General features: G+C 38.0%; 1 protein-coding gene across 1 annotated transcript in view; it reads right to left on the bottom strand.

Moving 5' to 3' along the window:
• Nucleotides 1–5,412: 5,412 nt before the first annotated feature.
• Nucleotides 5,413–6,941, bottom strand: part of BCKDHB (branched chain keto acid dehydrogenase E1 subunit beta) — a 406,736-nt gene continuing 405,207 nt past the window's right edge. The window contains exon 11 of the mRNA XM_077162311.1: nucleotides 5,413–6,900. The gene's annotated coding sequence lies outside the window, so the exon portion shown is untranslated. The remainder of the gene's footprint in view (nucleotides 6,901–6,941) is intronic.

Below are 6,941 nucleotides of genomic sequence, written 5' to 3'. Positions count from 1 at the left end.
TTGCCAACTGCCAGAACGCAACACACCAGAGATGGATTGGCTTTCAATAAAAGGGGATTTATTTAGTTGACATATAGTTCTTCAGAGGAAAGGCAGCTAACTTTCAACTGAGGTTCTTTCTTGTGTGGGAAGGCAGAGGGTGATCTCTGCTGGCCTTCTCTCCAGGCCTCTGGGTTCCAACAACTTTCCCTGGGGTGATTCCTTTCTGCATCTCCAAAGGCCTGGGATGAGCTGCAAATGCTGAGATGATGTATGCTGAGCTGCTTGGGCTGTGCTATGTTGAGCTCTCTCATTTAAGCACCAGCCAATTAACTCAAACATCATTCATTGCAGCAGGCATGCCTCCTAGCTGACTGCAGATGTAATCAGGAACAGATGAGGTTCACATGCTGTGGGTTCCTGTCTATAGCAATATAACTAGGCATCATCACCTGGCCAAGTTGACAACTGAAACTACCACAGCATTTAAAGTCCATTTTGTCTGATTTGGTATAGCAATCCACCTCTTTCTTGGTTACTTATTGCATGGAATATCTTTTTTCAATCTTTCACTTTCAACCTATTTGTGTCTTTGGGTTTAAGGTGAGTCTCTTGCATGCAGCATATAGTTGGCTAACACATGCCAATTTGTATCTTTTGATTGGGGAGTTTAATCCATTAACATTAAATGTTATTACTGTAAAGGCAGTAATTACTTCAACCATTTTATCCTTTGGTTTTTAAATGTCATACCATATTTTTCTGTCTCTCTTTACACTTTTATTACCCTAACTAATAATCTTCATTTCTACACTCTATTCCAAGCCTCTTTCTCTTGTCTCTTCCTTTCATCCTGCAGAAACTCCCTTACTTCTTGAAGGGCAGGTCTCTTTCTGTTTAACTCTCTGTTTCTTTTTATTTGTGAATATTTTAAACTGGTATTCATTTTTGAAGCACAGTTTTTCCAGAGAAAGAATTCTTGGCTAGCAGTTTTTCTCTTTAAGTATCTTAAATATATCATATCTTTGCCTCCTCACTCCATAGTTTCTGATGAGAAACTTAATTTACTGCAGCTCCCTTTGTATGTGACTAATTAGTTTTTTCCTTGCTGCTTTCAAAATTCTCTTTATCTTTCCCATTTGACATTATGTGTTCAGAGTAGGTGTATTAGGATTCATATTCTTGGCAGCATGTTGGACTTCTTAGACATGTATATTTATGCCTTTCATAAGATTTGGGAAATTTTTGGCCATTAGTTCTTCAAATATTTTTTTCTGTCCCTTTTCTCTTCTTTTCTATTTTGGAACACCCATGACACATGTTTGTGTTCTTTGTGTTGTCATTCAAATCCATGCTCAATTTTTCCATACTTTTTTTCTATCCATTCTGTCTGTAAGATTTTGATTGTCCTATCTTCTCATTTTCTGATTCTTTCTTCTGCCTATTCAAATCTGTTGTTACATGCTTCTGTATTTTAATCTCTTCTATTGTGACTTTCATGCCTATAATTTCTATTATGTCTCCTTTCATACTTTCAAATTCATCTTTATGTTCATATTTTCTTAACATTCTTTATCTCTTTGGCCATATTTTCCTTCATCTCCTTGAATTGATTTAGATTTATTTGAACATCTTTGATTAATTGTTCCAAATTCTGTGTCTCTTCCAAAGTTTTAATTTGTTCCTTTAACTGGGCCACTCTGCCTGTTTCTTAATGTGGTTTGTAATTTTCTGCTGATGTTTAGGCATCTGATTATTTTAATGAGTTTATTTGGAAGATCAGTTTCTCTTTCTTGCCAAGGGCTTTTTTGTTAATTGACTTTGTATTAAGTCTCTTCTTTGAAACTTGTTTCAACTTATACTAGACCTTCAGAATTGCTTGTGTTTTACTGATCAAAATTTTCAGCTCCTCTTCATCTGATTCTTGCCCCAGATATGTAGTACAATTTCTAAGATTGTACTATTTATGTAATTGTTTCATCCCCAAGAGTAAGTTTCCTTTCCACTGTCTCTTCTCTGGGAATCTTGATCTGTTCTGCTGCTTATTAAGTAATGGCAGCAGTTAGTTGAGGACTGAATTCTAATGCAACTGAGTGAGTGAGGGATGAGCACTGGCAGCCGCTGTGCTGAGAGAGCTACTTATAGTTCTTTACCATGGTTTATCAGCCTCTTCTTCCTGCTCTTACCTGGATGTTGTACAGTGTTCTTCTGGCCTTCAAAGCCACAGAAAAGTTGTTCAGGCAGTTTCTGCTTGTTTATTAGCTGAGTCTTAGACCTCTCTACTACATCATTTTCCCAGGAAATCTCAATCCTTTTTTTCAGTATAGCCACTACAATATCTCTTATGTTGTTTCAGCTCCAGAATAACAGCTGTAACTAGCTTATACTCCAAACCCCTGCCTTGAAGCTTGCACTTATGAAACTTATTTCTGTGATGATGGAATTAAGTCTAATTATAACTAGTACCTAAGAGACACCTCTTGAACACCTCCTTGTTGCTCAAATGTGCCCCCCCATAAGCCAAATTCTACAAATAAAATCACTACCTCCCCCTTTACTTGGGACATGACTTCCTGGAATGAGCCTAGCGCCTTGGTATTAATGCTAAATGTTGATCAGTGATGCTTTTAGAGAATGCTCTTCATCAAAAGGGGGAAATGTAAAAAGAAATGAAACAAAATAGAGTTACTATGGCTAAGAAATTTCAAATGCAATTGGGAGGTTATTCTGGAGGTTACTGTTAGCAAACCTTAGCCAGATATCAAAGATTACTGAAGTATGCAAAGCCTCAAGGAACAATGTTTCTCAAAACCTTAAGGACATCCAGATAACACAAACAAAATACAAGATCAAAAACTCTGTAAATTATCTAACTTGAAGGACAACTGAAGCACCCCCAATGTACACCAACCACAAACAACCTATCTAATCTTCTTTTTCTTTAAAAACCCTTGCCTGGAAATGCAAAGATGGGACCCAATCTGCGCTGCGGCCTGAATCTGTACTCCCCAAATTGCCACTCTAAGATCCAAAATAAATGCTTTATTACCTTGAGGCTTAGTTTATTTCTCAGCTGGCAAGTCTCAGAGTTCTTACTGAAACTGATTCCTTAAACTAACATGAACAGATTTTTGATCCTCACAAAAAAATTAACATGTACCAATGTATTTTTTAGAACAAAAAATATGATCACCAAGTAGTGATCTCTGAAAACAAGGCTGTTAGTTTTAGTCAGATAGCCATCACTGAGTTCTAAGATCACTTTATATTTATCAACTTAATTTCTTGTATTTAAATTATGATTCCCATAACAGTGGGTCCATGTATTGTACAGTCATTCATTGAGCTACTTTGTGGCAGGTGATGAACCAGATATGATTCCTTCCAGCTTGGGGGGACAGAGAGTCAAAGCTGTAAACAAATAATAACATTGGCACATGAGAAACCTGTAAAGAGAAGCACAGGCTTATGTTTTAGGGCTCAGGAGACACTACATTGTTTAATTTTCACCTACTTCAAAAAACAGTTATGAGAACTGATACTCTGCAAAAACAATCACACAAGATGGACAGTCTAATTTCAGTAATTTGCATTTGAAGTTTGGAAATATAAAGTGTTTGTTCTCTTTGCACTTAATTGGCATTTAATTAATGTTAGTCTGCTCATGTCCTGCTATCCCCTGCTACCTCCTATTGCCATTCAACAGTTAAAAATCAGGCGCCAAAAAGATTAGGCAACTTGCCAATTTGGTTGAGAGCACATCCTAATTTAGAACTGACAATTGAGCAGTATTCTTTTCACTCTAGATAAAATTTATCCCCACAAGCTTTCAAAAAAATGTACAGGTTTCTACTTAAACTAACCTATTCAGCAACAAGTTTATTTTCGCTCCTTCTTGAGATTGCATTAACATGATAACAATGAGTTAAAAAAAAAAAGTAAAAATCCAGTGACAAAGATAACAGCAGAGGGGTCATCAGCAGATGATAGATTTCAACACATCGTCAGGAGAATAAGCAAGAGGAATTTGATGAAGGTAGGAAGTCTCTATGGGGCTAGCAGGCAGAGGAGAGTTCCAATGGGAAGTGACTGTCTGCCTCTGTGGAGGTCCTTGACAATTCTTGTTTTGGCATATGGCAGGTTAAGGCAAGGGTAAGAAAACTGGGGGATCCCCTTTTCTGACTCCCATGTGAATAACAAGGTCTTTATCTGTCCCATGGGGGACAGGAGGTTTATCTTCTGGAAAAATTAAGAGGGAGAGGCTTTGGGATCAGGGAAACCAGCTTCAGAGCAAAAATGGAATGATGCACAGGGCTGACAATGTAAAAGTTAATGTTACATACAGACCCCTGGTCTAAGAATAACTTTAAAAACTGGGATTTTAATCTTTAAGCAGTAGATCAGAACAGTTTTCTCAGGAAAACGTCCCGGAGAAAGTCCTTCCATGTACCATCAATGTTGGGGCCCTCTCAAAGTGCCAGGCTCCCTGCCTAACCATCCAAAGTAAAGCTTGCTGTGTACATGCGATACACTCACTCACAGAGCTCCCAATCAGCTTTACATGCCTCGGTCTTGAATAAAATCTATCAGCAATCACCATACATGTGACAAAACAGAGACCAAATGCTATGACAAATACCACACGATGGGTTGGCTTAAATAGCAGAAATTTATTAGCTCCGAGTTTCTGAGACTAGAAGGCTTGTTTTTTCCCAGGGTCACTTGCATTGTGGCTGGCAGGCAATCCTTGAGTTTCTTGGCTTTCCCACCATGGCAACGTCCCTACTTTCTCCTGCAGGTGTTGTTGACTTCTGGCTTCCAGTTCCTTCTTCCTCTTTCAGGATTTCTCTTTATAAGGCCTCCAATAATAGGATCAAGACCCATTCTGATTAAGCTGGCCATATTGTAACTAAAACGAAAAACCTTCAAAAGGTCCTATTTACAATGGGTCATACCCACAGGAATGTCAGTTAAGATTAAAAAAATGTTTCTTCTGTAGTACATAACTCAATCTGCCACAGCAAAATGGAAAAAGAGGTAGAAACTGGAGGAAACAATATAATTCAGAGAACACGGTAAAACAAACAAAAAAAGCAACAACTCTAATTCACACACAGACACACACATATAAATATATATGGCATCCTCGAAATAAGAAAACAAAGCTTGAGAAAGTAACAAGGAAATGTAAATGTAAAAAAAAAAAAAATGTCCAAAATAAAAAAATATACAGAGAGAAGGCTAGAAGGGCAAGGAAATATACCAAGAAGTCTGATAAAGAGACAGAAATTTTGAGAGGAAAATGAAACAAAACAAAACAAAAAGACTTAGTAGAGCGCTGGAAGAAAATTAAGAAATGCCATAACTATTCTGAGAGAAAAATGTGTTAACCTAAAATTCTATACTCAGCCAAGCTATTAGTCTGATACGAAAGGTCTCTGAAAATTAATTTCCTGTGACAGCTTTATAAGGAATCTACAGGAAGACGTGCTCCAACAGAATAAGAGGAGAAAGAAAATAATCACGAATCAAGAGAATAGTAGAGAAAGCCTAGAAAACAGGAAAGAAGAACCCCAAGGTGGCAGCTGTTCTACAGGCTGAGAGCATAACCAATCCAGATACTGCAGGAAAACTGAGGACTCCTGGAGCATCACTGCAAATACAAGTTGTAGATACTGCCATAAATTTCTATCAGCAGAACATACAGTCATCAGAAGTCTAGGACTGACCAGGTGGCACAGCTAAAAACGACCTAGTTTTCAGCAGCTTCAAAAATGGTAAGCTTGCCATTGAACACAGCAAGCTGTTTACTATGATATGGAATAGCCAGGCGCTTCTTGGGAGGTTATTCTCCATCTGCCCCTCCAGATCATTCTCCATTCTTCTTTGCCTTGCCCTGTGCACCAACAGGCTTCTGCACTGCATCAATAACTCCCTTGGTCTTTGACTGGTGGTGGTTTGGCCACTAGGAAGCACTAGCAGGCAATAAGAGGGCAGTAGGACAGAGCTCGAGATATTTATCCCTCCACACTCCAGGGTGCTGTTTCAGCAGTGACTGCTTGTCTATGGCTATATTTCTTTCCAGGCAGACCCTTTTCCATGGCAATAGCCCTGACTAGGTCCCAGGCAGGAATGTTCCTTCTCTTGGCTCCCTCAGGTTAGGGGTAGTCAGACCTTTCCATGATTGAGAGTACCTGGGCAACTCACCCTTTCTTCTCAGTTCCCTTACCCTGCACACATCTTCATCAACAGTCCATTTATTAAACTCTATTCAATTAAAACCTCTGAATGCAACAGCTTTTATGTATTGTGGCCCTAACTAATAAATTATTGTATTCTAATTCTCAGCATAAAGGGTCAATATTTTGCATAGGCAGTAGCATAGTACTATAGAAGGTGAATTTTAAAAAAATATTCCTTTCTGAGTTTATCTAACAAATCATTTGTGGTGTGTGTATGTGTGTGTGTGTGTGTGTGTGTGTGTGACAAGAGTGAGAGTACACATTTGAGAAAAAGAGAAAAACAGTTCTATTTATTCAGGTTCTTGCAGTTAACATTTTTCTTAACAGAGAAAAAGATGATTTAGAACTGATTCTTAAGGACAGTAGAAGGTTATGCAATGCTTAACACTTTATAACAGATAAGTAAAATATATTCAGTTCTTTATTGCTTCGCATAATAAACATGCTAAAAAATAAAATTCTATTTTCTCATATAACTCATGATCCTCTCCTTAACACTGATGTTACATTCTCTAACTATTCCTTTGCAAATAAAATTATAAGAGCTGTAAGTATAATATACATATAATTTTACATCCTGATATTTCCACTTAAGAGTGTATAAAGGGGTGGGCCACAGTGGCTCAGCAGGCAGAGTTCTCGCCTGCCATGTCGGAGTCCCAGGTTCGATTTCCAGTGCCTGCCCATGCAAAAAGAAAAGTATATAATGAGGGCAGTGCA

Source organism: Tamandua tetradactyla, chromosome 5, assembly GCF_023851605.1.
Source record: "Tamandua tetradactyla isolate mTamTet1 chromosome 5, mTamTet1.pri, whole genome shotgun sequence".
In the NCBI taxonomy this organism is placed as follows: Eukaryota; Metazoa; Chordata; class Mammalia; order Pilosa; family Myrmecophagidae; genus Tamandua; species Tamandua tetradactyla.
Note: the sequence above shows the minus strand (reverse complement) of the source record. Positions and strands in the feature narration are given on the sequence as shown.